The sequence below is a fragment of the Pollicipes pollicipes genome, unplaced genomic scaffold (genome assembly GCF_011947565.3).
Source record: "Pollicipes pollicipes isolate AB1234 unplaced genomic scaffold, Ppol_2.1 Scaffold_4881;HRSCAF=5763_pilon_pilon_pilon, whole genome shotgun sequence".
NCBI classification, from domain to species: Eukaryota; Metazoa; Arthropoda; class Thecostraca; order Pollicipedomorpha; family Pollicipedidae; genus Pollicipes; species Pollicipes pollicipes.
The window spans coordinates 56,290,632-56,304,880 of record NW_023596576.1 but is presented as its reverse complement, the minus strand read 5'-3'; the positions used below and the strand labels follow the sequence as shown (position 1 = coordinate 56,304,880).

Below are 14,249 nucleotides of genomic sequence, written 5' to 3'. Positions count from 1 at the left end.
TGCCCAACTGTGCCCTCCGAACTATCGCCCTATCTAACTGTCTGCCGCAAAGCACTGATGAATTGGCAAAGTGGAAATATTGATTTGTTGCGATTTGTCTTCTTCGTGAGGTGTCTGGGCAGTCAGATGGTCACCAAAGTAAGCCGATTAATAACAAGCTTTTCATGCGCAGAGGAATTTGTCCTCCAAGCTCATAGTATTCAGGCCCTGATTACCATAAACAAAATCAATTCATCGATGCAACATCCAAAGTTTGGACAAAAGCCTTTCTTCTTGAAATGTCAGCTTTTTCGGTGCAATAGTCTTCATCTCCAAATAACGTAACCATCGTTTTGCTTACAGAGAGCCCATGCCCTGAGGCTATGGGACTAATCGCCACGAAAGAATGGTCTTTTAGTGCGCCGTAGTCGTTAACTTTCTAAGAAACATACCGACCTTCGATCACCATTGCCACAACGGTCGCTGACGCACGGGTTGTTTTGCAGATAAGACATGCGCCGGCAATTTGTGCGCTGGTGAGAGGAAGTTGATTCGCAGGACGGATGCCATTGTCACCGGCTCTCCCGGCTAGGGAATGATCGCTGTTTCTCTCGGGGCGAAGCTGGACGACAAAGAAGCCCGGCATGCAATTGGGACATGTTTTGTCCTCGCCCACATGCCTCATATATATATATATATATATATATATATATATATATATATATATATATATATATATATATGATTTAAGGCAGTTTCAATTTTCGGGCACGTTTTGGGGCCATTCTCTCCCAGCAATACCTGGGCCGAATAATGAAGTCGGACATTGTTCGTGACCTTTGATCCCCAAAACCATTCAAAGGGATATTTTTGATTGCCAGTAAAAGTCAGCCCAATGCTCCCCGTGAGTTGGTGGCGGTTTGAACTAAAACAATGGCCAGAAATGAAGGCAGTTCTACACCCATATCAAAAGATTTATCCAACTGGATTCGTTCAGGTCAGTCAGTAAGCTTTCAGGTGTCCACTTTTTGGAAAATTGAAGTAAAAACTCGTTCTGAATGAGATTCAAAGTGAAGCAGTGCTCTGTGTCCTGTCTGTGGCCTAACCGGGCACTTGGAGAGCTTGGAACTCTTCTTAACCTGAATTTTTACTATCACGAGCGACCTGCTGCCCCTGGTGATTAGGCATATGTCATCTTACACTGATTTTGCAACCAGAAGGCATTCACCATTGGTGGCTGTGACGCGCCAGGGGCGCAGTTTCGCAAAATGCGCTAGCGGGAGGGAGCTGAGCAGTGAAAAAGACCTAGCCTCTCTTAAAATATGCTGAAAAATAGGTTTCTCCCCGGATTCTACCCACTGTCTTCCCAAATTTGTGGGGGATGGGCTAAAGCACCCCCTACACCCCTGCGACGCGCTGTTTGGCGTTAGCTGCATTCCCCAATCTTGCATAAGGCACATGACAGCTCGGTGTACAGACGTGACTGGGAACAGAGCCCTTCTTGAAAAAAACCCAGAAACGCTGAACCATCAAGATGTCAGAGCTTACAGCACCGTCAATTATCTTTTTTGTCGTGAAGACTTTTTCACGGTGGCAGCCATGTTTCCCGGCGAATATTTCCGCCGGGATTCCGGCGACCATCTTTCGGCGACTCATAAGCCTATGAGTCACAGAAAGCGACCTGTTGAAGACCACTGTGCTCAGCTATAAAATGAAGTTTTTTAACATAAGAGTGCTGCTGTGCACGATGCGATATTACAAACATCAGCTAGTAATTTGGGTGAAGCTATATATATATATATATATATATATATATATATATATATATATATATCTAGTTGCAGCGGAATACAAGCACATATCGAAATGCAAACCTGTTTGTTGATTAACCTCCATACCTGCGCCCGCATTGCATCATCGGACGTAATCTAGCCTCCGTAGCAAACAAAGCAGCATCAGCAGCTAACTATTATGGCTGCACCGGCACATGAGTAGGGTGGAGTAAATTCCGCTGCGGGTAATGCACTGTCAAGGTCGTGCGGGGCCCAGTCCAGACAGAGACGAATGCGTGTTGGCGCACGATAATTGTTACGCTGGGCTAAAATTGGAATGGTGATGAAATTCACGGACTAAAATGTAGGAGGTCGTCACTTTTATTGTCAACAGGATAAGCCGCGCATATTTCACGTCGCCAATGTGCTTAACTTGGCTTGTCGCTACTCAGCTTGTCTACCTTAACCGTAAGGGAACCGTGGCCAGATGTTTTAGGTTTCTGGGGGCCAGTCGGCATTGATGCGCAAATTTGGTATGGCCTTCCTTTTTGATACTGGCCTGCAAGTCTATTTTTAATGGTGTTCTGTTGGCGTAAATTGTAGAGTTGATGTCATGTTGCTTGGTAAACTTGTCAGGCTCCGCGTTAATTCTTTGGCCTTTTCGAAGAAGTGTCCACTCACATCTTCTTGATCTTATCTGGTTTGCGAATATCCACATGACGCCTGCATTGCTGGTTTCTGCTACTGCTTGCTCGTTCGTTGCTGAACGCCGTCGGGCTGCCGTTTAATCATTGGTGCTGTCCAGTCGTCGCTGAGTTGCATCGTATTTCTTGGTGTGTTTTTTTTTGCGTAAGCTACTCATTGCTTTGTTAGTACTAGAACCTCAACATTGTACGAAACATAGTTTATTCCAAGCATCGTGCGGTTTGGGAAGATTTCAGGGCCTAAATTGGTAAAACATTGTTCTTCGCCTGTTGTTTGATTTTTGCTGATCATTATGCTGGGTCTTATTTGTGCTCACCTCAGGGGAGCCTGGGACTGGGGGGAGCATGTTTCTCACCGTATTTCACCCACTTTCTTCTCAAAGTTGGGGAAGTCTGAAGCCCAAGTTGGGGGAGGGGGGCGGGGGGGGGGGGGGTTGAAGCCCCACTGAAAAGGAAACTTCACCCCCGAGTGGAGCTGACTTAGCCATGTTCTATTTTTGTTGTCTTGTTGAAAATTCTGAAAGGCAACCGCGACACATGCAGCATAAGGTTTATAAACTCATCATCGAGTTCTACGTTTTTTCCCATCTTCTGTGCTGCCTCTCAGTTTGGCGTGGGGCCGCAGAGAGTCACCTAAACAGGGTGCAAGGGGTGATAAACTTTGGGGCCAGGATCATTACCGAGGCTCGTCGGCGAGATTCGATGGCGGCGGCTGTCAAGCGCTGAGCTGGAATGTTGTCAGTGACCTTGTGACCCACAGTGATAGCTTCGCGATGTTCAGCGCTCTTAAAGGCAATGCTCCTCATTTGAGGATATCGAGACGACCATCACTACTACCACTTACAAATTATCATTTTGCTTTTGTATGCAAAGAACTGCTTTAGAAAAAATTTCACTTTTTCGTAAATACGCTTCTCACGTCATCGCTTGATGCGTCATAGAACATCCTGTGACGTCAGAATCGTGTGTTAGAATTGCCAATGTAGCGGACGACCTGAATCACTTGCAGTTCGTCAATGCGCCGCAATGTGGTTTTTTCGCTTTACGCGCGTGATAAACCGGACGGTCGTTATGAGTGCGTGTCTTTTCCCTTTTTCCTGGTGTGCTGGTATATTTGTCCGTCATTTTATATTTGTTGCTTGCATTCACCATCTCGGTTAGGGTACTATTCTTAAAGTGGGTGTTCCATATTTGTGTGAGGTTTCAAACCAGAGGTTTCTAAATAGCTCCTCTGAAGATCATTCGGTACAGTGCACAGCCATGCCCTTCCTAAGACCTAAAACCCTCTAGTTTCTGAGCTACACACCCGTGCAGACTACTTCGTGCAAAATATTCCGTGGTCACAGAGGCATGCATAACGCCACAGAAACACAATTCAAATGCTGCCACCTCATGGACCATACGATGTTCAACGCCAAACGGAATGTAATCGTCAAGTCATTCATGTCTGGCGTTCGTGAGCGTGATTTCCAGATGTAGCGGACTTCAATTGGTCCTCAACTAATGCTGTGCAGGTAGCGCAAGATTTAAGCAGGCATCGCGTTTCGTGCTACATGATACAAAAAGCTGGATATACTACTAAATTTCGCGGAAATAAGACTTGTAATGGAATGACCTACGAATAGCACCGTAACCAAATATGTGAAAACAAGCAAACGGCTTAAAGTCGTTGACAAATTTGCATAAACATGACGAAAAAAGACCAAAACTCGAGCCGTAAACATATTTGGTTCGGAAAACACGTCCAGCCACCATTGCCATCTCTCGGCGAGTTAGACTACTACAGCTGAGTGCTAGCGTGACAATTTCGCACAGCCAATTTGGCAGCATCTCTAACATCATATAAACGTTACATGACGCAATCAAACTGCCCCACTGAGAAGCGTGCTCCCGAAGTAGAGAAATTGTGCTGTCTAGAGCATTATTTTTGCTACTCCTTAAAATCACACTATCACTTCTTTACTATTTCTCCACTTAGATTATACCAATAGTTATAAGTGAGCTTAGTTCATCATATTTGGTGCTTGCCTCAATATCTTCAAGTGTGGAACATCCCTTTTAAGTTATTCTGCTCCCAGTCTCATGTCCGTCATAACTGGAAGTGCCTGATTACCTCTATTATGCATCATCAAAAAACGGTTCGCGATTGAAACCTGCACGTAACGCGTTAAAGGGAATGTTCCACATTCGAAGACACTGAGAAAAGCTTCAGACAGCTGAAAACCAACTGTCGTCGGCTGACGTGGTGAGCCGTACTGATGAATTCCGGACACGAAAAAGTTCCTCGTCATGTTTGTATCGCCTTCGAGCATAGTATGACCATTGAAAAGGCGGACTTCGTCTGGTGTCTCAATGACGTCATACACATCCGAGTGATTCCAAAATAGGTGACGCGAAGCAATCTGCTCAAGTTTGCGTGCGTCTAGATCAGAAACGAGAGGATACAGTCTCAACGTTCTAACTTTGAATCCCATAGAATGATCTCGAAATCCATTTATGACCATAAATGTAACCCTAAATGATTCCCGTAATGGCTCGCAGGCTTTGACGGCGATCCGGTGGCCGTACACGCCACGGCCGCTGTATACAAACGCGCTACTGAGCGGCAATGGCGGACGCCCAGCTTTCTGCCTGTCGGTGGCACGCAGGGCCTTTTGGTATCGCCCGATCTTGTCCTGGAGATGCGTGCGGTCGATAGTCACCGCCTCTCGTACCGCCAGGGACCTTCGCACCAAACTGGACGGTATACTTGCCGTTGTTTAGCATGCTTTCGGATTAATATGTGCTCGGTTAGAGTAGTCAATGTGACCCTCCGAAACTTTTTTTCCAGAGTGATTTTCAAACTTTGTATAGATGTAGGCAACTGGATAGCGGATCATTTGATTTAAAATGACGTGCCTTGTTAGGTCAGTGACCTATGGCAGCTCAAGGTCAGCCCGTGACTCTTAGCGAAGTAAATTTTGGGGGAATCGTCCAATCTGACACGACAACGGAGTGTTAGACGAAGCCATACAGATTACAACAAGTTCCATTGTCCTTGGGCCAGGCATGAAGGTCAGGCCAAGGTGAAAACCAACCTGCTGTTTTGCCAGAGAACTTGCTTTGTGGGCTAATTTCTGAGACCGCAGCAGACGTTTTCCATGGGTTCCTAAAGGTCAGAGTAGATTACTGTTTTAACATTACGCAGACCAACACTTGTTTTTAGAAACATACCACTCAGTGTAATCCTTGACGCATACACAAATTAGGAAAACATGATCGTAGGATTTGGTCACCATGACTTCTGAAGGTCATACAAGGTAACCGACCTATAATGAACACTGGTGACCTTTTGCTCAGAACAAGCGTCCAGGTTCAAGGCGATTGCATGAAGTCTGGACACTTTGGGCACTTCTGTGGAGTTCGACCTCATTTAACTTTATTTGGCCCAAGTGTCATTACTTAGAAGCCTGAACTTTTGAGACAAGTTAGTTCACTTACAGGCCGGCCCACCATGTAAATTTTGTGTGTCTAGCTCTCTTAATTTTTTTTAGATCTCAGGGGGCCATATCGACCCCATTCTGAACCGAACGTGTGGTGTTCAACCGGGCACCCGGGCGCTTGTTAATGATAATGTTTGTGAAGGTGTGTGAGCGACGAAATGGTTGAGAATGTACGAATGTGGAAGGCGATTGCGTTGTTGCCTTTTATATTACACTTAAACTACCATTGTATCTGCACTAAATCAAACAACAAGCCCCTTGGGGTGATTCGTTAATAAAGCAGATAAAAAACTTGAATGAACTCGATCCAGATATTGCGATTCACATCGTCTTTTCAGCTGCACAGCTGAATGAATATGTAAATGCCGTTACAATTATACGATCTAGGCTTGATCGCGTTGGTTAGGTCTGTCGTCGTACTGGGGTTGCCGGCTGGATTTCTTTTTTTGGAATATCAAAAAATTTCAAAGTCTGAGCTGGAAATAGGGCGGACAAGGTCGGAAGGCGTTGGATTTTTTAGGGGACAGCCGGTATCATTCTGTCGTAACACAGATTAGACCGCATCCCATCTCGTTAAGTGCAGACGTACATTACTTACCGACGATCATTTTATTTCCTTTCACTCGGTTCGAGCGAAGGAATGTGATGACGCGAGAATTGTCTTGGGTTATTGTTTGTAGATAGTAGTTATTTGATGTAAGCCAATTGGAGATTTGTGGATGCGTCTAAATATTTTTTTTTCGTCCCGCCTAGCTGTGTCCATCGACTGTTCAGTGCCGCCCCTGGACATCCGCCGTTCTAAGGGCCTCCAGTAAAAACTCGCGAGTTCAGTGACATAATGCGGTGGGCAATAGCCCGGAAAATGGGCGAAGACAGCAGTTGACATCGACGAAAATGAAGAATGCTGCAGAGATGGATGTTCTGGGTAGTTGCGATCAGAGTATGGTGATGTACGCAGGCAGTGAGTAGTCATTGGCCACTGTGAGCCGGACTTTGCGTTTATGTTAATTAAATGGCCCCAACGTGCTCGGTTTACGGGCCAGCGTGTTGTACTCGAAATTGCTTTCGAGAAAACGCGACTTTGGTCGATTCTTTTCGATGGCTTGCGTCGCTATGGGTCTGACTGTCGGAATGAGTTAGTGACGTACATATGATGCGTGGACCCACACGGTGCAGTCTGTTACCCGCTGTCATCCGTCCGGGTCGCCACCAGTGCTGATGAACGCTCTCGAACCGTCGAATCAGCTGTTTATGTACCGAGACATGTGCACGACCTGCACATCTATTCAAACTTTTGCCTATCCTATGTGTCGAACATAAGCCTATTTATCCTGTTCCGAGTCGAAATGTGTAGGTCTCGTTTCGCAGTGGCTTGCTCTTGCCAAGCTATGGACCGAGTTTGCACAAGAGTTTCGACAAAATTTGACAACGTAAAAATCTTACGTTTCACGTATGTGATGTGACACGTTTGTACGTGATGACAACACCCGTCGCTGGCCGGATCCTGTTCCAAACTCAGTACAATCACGCGTTCGTGCTGGCCTAGCCACACGCCAGTTTTTGGGTGACCAGCGCCACCAGCACCGAACTGAGTTACTTTTCATCTTTCTCAGAAAGTAGGGGCGCCATGGTTCACACGGACCTGCCGCCCTCCCGTTCCTACGTCTGTGAGTCGGGCACAAAACATAAGGGTATAGTACAAAATACGATAGATGTGCTACAAGATATAGTTGATGGCCCACCGCCGGTTGGCAAACTATAGAGAACATTACGCCAAAATAGACGAAAGACACCTTTGCCCCTGTTTCACCTTTCCTGCTTTTCCTACATGACCAGGGGCTAATACAAACTTTGTCAAAAGGGCATCGGGCACAAAGAATTGGGGAATGAAGAAGTGACTTAGCATGCCGGAGGCGCTTGTAACTAGGAGCTAGCTAGAACTTGTAATGGTGCAACTTTTTCACGTGAGGAGTCCAACAGCCGGATTCACACGCAGCTTTGAACGGTTGGCTTTAACGCGAGGCGTAGGCGTAATGCTTGATCAGACCTATTTCTGTGGGTCCCGAAAGAAGCCTGTCTCCTTTCACTTACGTCATGGTATCACAAATAAGGCGGTAAATGCTCCTCTCCAGCCCGCGAATCGTCGGCTGGCGGCTGCCACGGCGGGCTGGGCGTGTGACTGTTAACTACAGCTGGGTTTACACATGGTTAACTACAGCTGGGTTTACACATGGCTGGGATCCTCAAAGTGAAAATGATGACGCCTAGTTCGTTGCTCTGCGCCATCTCCAATTAATAAATCAATGCGGACAATGGTATGTGGATCAGTGGCTCGCGGATGGGCCTGAGCAGGATTGATTGGCGGACGGATGTGACCAAGTCTCAACGGCTAGCCTGTGTACTGAGCGAACGAGATCTGACTTGTGGCTTCGAAAGCCTTTGCTGGGTACCCAATCGCAACCCGGAGGTCCCCTGTCCGCCGAAACCTGCGGCACTGTGTGGATGTCATGGAATGTCAGGACAGCGGCGCGGAATGCCGAAAATTTTCGGTGCAACATCTCCCCGCCAGCCACCGACAGCTGGCGTTCTACGTGCATGCAAATGCGACAACATGAGACTGCGACACTGACCTCCTGCCACATCTGTTCACACGGACAGCTACCCTAACATTGAAAAGGACACTTGGCCCGGCGCACAGTCGTTCCTCTATCCCTGCTCCCATCCGACGCCTCTCCAGAGAGCGACGCTGGGTCTGCGGGCGGCTTCCATACCGCGAGCCTGCCCTCCGCGTCTCCGAGTGGGCGACGCGCCTCGCGACAGCCGGCGCCGCCGCGTCGCACGAGCGGCCGCTGCCGGCTGGCGATGACGCCTCCTCGGTGGCGCCGCCCGGTCGCGTGCCGGGCGCGGGCTGCACGCGCGCCACTAATCCGGCCCAGAGGCAGCCGGCGGGCCGCTCCGGCCGGGGCAGGGCGGCGGCGCCGGGCCGCTGCTGCGCGCTACGGGGCGGGGACGGTGTCAGCTCCCGCCGTCAGGTCAGGTCAGCCTCGCCGTCACCTCGAGCCGGCAGTCTGGTCACTGCTGGCATGCGTCATCACGTGCAGTGACTGACCTTGGGAAGCTCACTGCAAAGGGCTTTGCGACTGATTCGTCGAGGGGACCAGATAAGTCGGTTAAAAATTGGCAGCGGTTACTTCCAGCAGCAGATTGCTGATGTTTGGACAATGCACTTATACAACGTCCTCTCCACTTTGAGCCTGACTATTGCTGTGCTTGAAACATTCTTGCTGCTACGCGGAACCAATCTGAGTATTTGCTCAGTTGGAGATAAGTTTCGATATCTAGGTATGTGGCGAGCAGATATATACGACTGATTAGTATTCGTCATCGCAAACAGACCCGCGGCCAGTTCACGTTTCCCGGCAGTCCACATTGTCTTGTCCTCACGATTCCGCGTGCATCTCATCGGCTTGTCATGCCAACTATGTGTGTTCAGGGCGCGTTGTCCGGTCATGTCCGGGACACAAGATCATGATGTGGATTTCTGGAAATCCGTCTCAAATATTTTTCCTGAAACGTCGATAACCTCGGATGAAACTTGTTTGCGCGCAAATGCCGCATAGCTGCGTGAGTTGGTACCACTTTATTGTTAGCAAACCTGAGTATGTACCGCATGCCTCATGTTTGCGTCCATAGATCGTTCCCACTTTCCAAACCAAGTCGGAGGCATGCATGGTGCTCCTCAGTCTGACTCCCAAATGCTGAGGGTTTTCTCCCCGCAACCCACCCCTGCAGCTCTAGTCTCCTGTCGCTCTCCGTCTCGCATCCGCCGGCGCCTCCCCGACGCACGCCGCCACTGCTGGTGACAGTCCAGCCCAGCAGCGGCCCGGCGGGGCGGTCCGTGCCGTCTGAAGTCGTCACGGCCTGATCGGCGGCGTCGGCGGGTGAGCCGACGCTGCCGCGCCATCTGCGTTGGCCCCAAAGGCCGGTCGACGCCAGGGCTGGAATACCAAACAGTGGCTGTCGGCGCGGCGCACGGCAGGTGGCATTTGTCGGACGAGCACACTCCAGCACTCTGTAACAGTCTTGTGGTGTGTGGGGGCGGCGTCTGGGCTTTGGCCGGGGGGTGGGGGGGGGGGGGGGGGCGCTTTGCAGAGGCTTATGGGAGTGGGTGCATCCGTTGACGTGCGTTGCGTTAGCTCATTGCCACGTACATATTTACAGGGGCCATACATTCAGTTGGAAAGGCCCGCTATTACTGCCTCGGTAGTCCTCTTTTCAATAGCGGTTGCAAAGCCGTCTTTGAAAGTGCCCTTTAGTGGGGAATTCCGCTTTCCCATTGCGGGATCCCGCATTCCTGGCATTCTTGCCGATGCATTCGCCCGAGTCATGGTACGACGGCCATGTCGCCGTGGCGCCATTGAGACGGGCCCGGGAGGGAGGTACCGGCAGTTTGCATCGCATCACCGTCTGAGTCCTGCTGCAATAGCCGTCAGCTGCACCCGACGAACCCTGGCACCACCTGGCTACGTGACGTCACAGTCTCAGACCGTGTATTTACTGGATTGATAGAATGCGAGCTGGTGATGGGTCAAACTGGACGCGAGTGTTTTTGGCGTTGGGAGCTGGTGGGTTTAGCACATTTTAACGTGGTGCGAACGCATTCTTTTGTTGATTATGAAAGCTGAGAGCAGTGCGTGGTAAAGAGAAAACCAAATCAGGTGTTTTGGAAATGCCACAATTTTGGCCTGCCGTGTCAGTTACCAGTCGTGTAAGGCGTCAGACATCTGAACAGCGATCATTGGAACCTTACGCTGGCGGCATCTTCAGGAGACAGCGGTTTGTTGACAGCTGATGAATGGTATGCCCTGTGTCTTTGCCATGTTCCCATCAGCCAGCTGATGGAGGGCCGAATGCAGTTAATATACTTCCTGAACAGGGCTGCGCACCATCCCCATTGACATGACCGCAAGAGGTCAGCGAACTTTTGGGGCGACGAAAATGGCCATTAAATCATCTCCAAACCGAAAAGAGACATCTTAAAGCAATTGGATTTCTCTGCTATCTGACAAGGAACTAGAAGGAAAATAGGTAACGAGAAAAGTCTCCAGCGCAGGATGCTCATATCTCTCCCCCCCCCCCTCCCCTGGTAAAAGGCTTCCTCAGACGGCTTATGTACCTCAGAGGCAAGGCCTAAAGGCGGACGGAGCCTGTGAAACGGAAGAGTCCAAACCCCCAGAGAACTCAAAGATAAAATATCAGCCCAGTGGTGATGAGGCGAGCACTAGCCCTGATTAACGAAGGACTCAAAGGCAGGCAAGTGAGCATCATACATTGCAGCTACGTGTGACGTTTGAGATGTCAAACAGTGGCAGAGGCTGCTGTTCTCTACAAAATATTCAGCAGGCCCTAGGAACGGCCTGATACGGATGTGGGGCAAATCATCCGACGAAGCATTGCTTATGATCAAGAAGTGCCAGATGATGCAAAAGTAGTTGTATCATTGTAGACTTTACGCCATTTGCTGATGTCTCTTCGTGGTACGTTTTTGAAGTCAGTCGTGATTTCTCAGGCAAAAGATCAGCCAGCATCGATTCAAACGGGGTCAAGCGCAACGACAGGCGTTCTCAAAGATTGAAGCGGATCTATTTACCTGGTGCCAGCGGCAGTATGCGTTGCCATGACTGATAAATGTGCACTACACTACACACATGTTAATTTGCTCAGGCCTGGAAGCACCCACTTCGATCATATGCGTACGTTTTACTTCTTTGTCAGTAATCTCTATCCACAAGCTCCGCCACCCGTTTCGCTCACCACACAGTCCACTCTCGTCATGTCTAACAAACTGTGTCAGCACAAACCGATGACCGTCCACGACCGCTTCCTGCATCGTCCGCACGCCCGCGGAGCACGCTGACCGGTCCGTGCGGAAGGTGTGGACGGTGCGGGCCACACGACCCAGCACCGGCAGACATCGACGGGCGCTAGAACTGCCCCACTTCCGGCGCCCACCAGACCCGGCTCGGCGAGCGAGAGCCGAGGTCAGTTTGCGTCGTGTGTGATCTGGCGTGCTCGCTCCGTGCTGAGGCGATCGCTAGCCTGGTACTTCCGCGCCTTGTCAGACATGCCCAGTGTCTCCGTAAGTAACTCCGACGCGATCCTGAAGCGGCATATCTGATGCACATTCAGCATGTTTCGAGCGGGAGTGCACAATGTCCGCGCCGGTCGGCTGGGGTGCTGGCGCGTCAGCTCGGTGAAGGGCGGGGCGCCCCCCCCCCCCCCCCCGGCCCGTCGCCGATACCCCGCTTCGATGAAGCCGAGCCGGCCACTCCCGGCGGCGTCCGGCAGCGACGGGGCGGCCGAGATGGGCGAGCGGTGCGTCAGCGTCAGGTCGACGCCTCGGATTGGCCGAGGTGTGGTAGCGCCTGCACGTGCCGCTCAGCCGTCCAGCCATGTGAGCGGCACATGTACGCTGAGGTCACGCTCTGGGCTGTCGGCTCCACAGGTAGGGCCAGCAGCGGGGCACGGCCAGTGAAACTTGGGGCTAGGTCGTGACCCCGAGCGTCAATTTCGGATGACAGGAAGACTGGTGGTGATGAGCACAACCGAGCGCTGCAGGCTGCCCAGTCCTCCCCTCCTCCCGGACTTTCGCTAATTGATCAAATCGATCATGACACATGGGACAAGATACTTCCGTCTGGTTTCAAGGATACGCAACACCGTTTAACGTATGGATAACGTCAAATGACGTACCGCCGACAGACATGGCAGTTGGCGTCTGTCACCAAAGATATGTGGGAGATGTGGGCATTTTAAAGCAGTAAGTCTCCGCCTGCATTAAAGGCTTTGTGATTGCGCACTCATGTTTTGGTCCCCATCAGATGCCAAGGGCGTGGAAGATTTGTACGCTGCCAATATTAGCACAAGTGAAGAGAAGCTTGATATCAGAAGCTTCGGAGAAACTTTATACTTCCGAATGCATTCGCACAATGACGAATCGCCCGATAAAATTCCGTTGTCGACTTTTTCGCTTGGAGCCGCGATTTGAAACGTACGATTTCTTCAGCAGTCGTAAAAACACAAGCTGCGCGGCGGCATGGTGGGGTACTCAAGTGCTGTCTGAGCAGCTGCACAGCCTACCGGACTGACGGCATGCGTCTGAGGGCCAGCACCACCGTCCGGGAGTCTCCGCGACTGGTCAGCTGGACCGTCCTGGAGGGCGGCGGGGGTGGGGACATTAGGAGCGGCGCCGTACTATCCAGCACCACCGTCCGGGAGTCTCCGCGACTGGTCAGCTGGACCGTCCTGGAGGGCGGCGGGGGTGGGGACATTAGGAACGGCGCCTTACTATCCAGCACCACCGTCCGGGAGTCTCCGCGGCTGGTCAGCTGGACCGTCCCGGAGGGCGGCGGGGTGGGGACATTAGGAGCGGCGTTGTACTATCCAGCACCACCGTCCGGGAGTCTCCGCAGCTGGTCAGCTGGACCGTCCTGGAGGGCGGCGGGGTGGGGACATTAGGAGCGGCGCCGTACTATCCAGCTGCCTGTCACGTGAGCACCCGTCGCCAGCTGGCCGGGCGGCGGCGGCCGTATTCGGCTATCAGCTGCTGCATGTTTCATCGCAGGGTGAGGTCGGAAGCTGACGACCTGGGCCCAGGCCGGACTGGCAGGTGATGTCACTGGTTCCGGCGGATGTGGCGCCCCCGTTAGCTCAGGCGGCGCGGCAGATTCTGGTCAGCTGACCTCGGCAGCCACGGCCGCCGCACCCGTGCGACACCGGCTGTCAGCTCGGATCGGCGACAAGTCCGTAGTGCCGGACAGAAGGGACGTCGGCCCCGGCCAACGTCTGATCCCGCCACCACCAATACGCTACAAATACCCGCGACGCAAGCAGCGTACCGCGCTGGTGCGAAACTCAGGGCACAAGGAAAGAACACTGACCTGGAAACGTGGGTGAAAAGGGGCGTGCCGCATGTAGTTTTTTGGTTACATTTACGTACGCCGGCGTGCACCGGTGTGTGGGCACATCACACCTACTACTAGCACATCCACCCCAGAAAGAAGTTATCTGGAGAGTATTTATTTGTTAGCCACATTTACCGCCATCCGAAGCTCAGAGCTATTCAGGACGCTTAAATCATTATGCCTAGTTTAAAAACTCATTTCAAATAATGCAACTTTTTTAAGTAAGTTAATTGGTAAGCAAGAGGTGCTCTCGAAGTAGTTCTTCACTTGCTTGAGCTAAATAATCTACAAAAAGCGTTTGGATGGGAAAGTAAATATAATAAACCAACTAACCTGAACGTTATAAAA

At 50.9% G+C, this 14,249-nt stretch overlaps 1 protein-coding gene across 1 annotated transcript in view; it reads left to right on the top strand.

Annotated features, from left to right (window-relative positions):
- LOC119100630 (kielin/chordin-like protein) overlaps positions 1-14,249 on the top strand; it is a 42,385-nt gene that overhangs the window by 4,568 nt on the left and 23,568 nt on the right. The gene's annotated exons all lie outside the window — the stretch shown is intronic.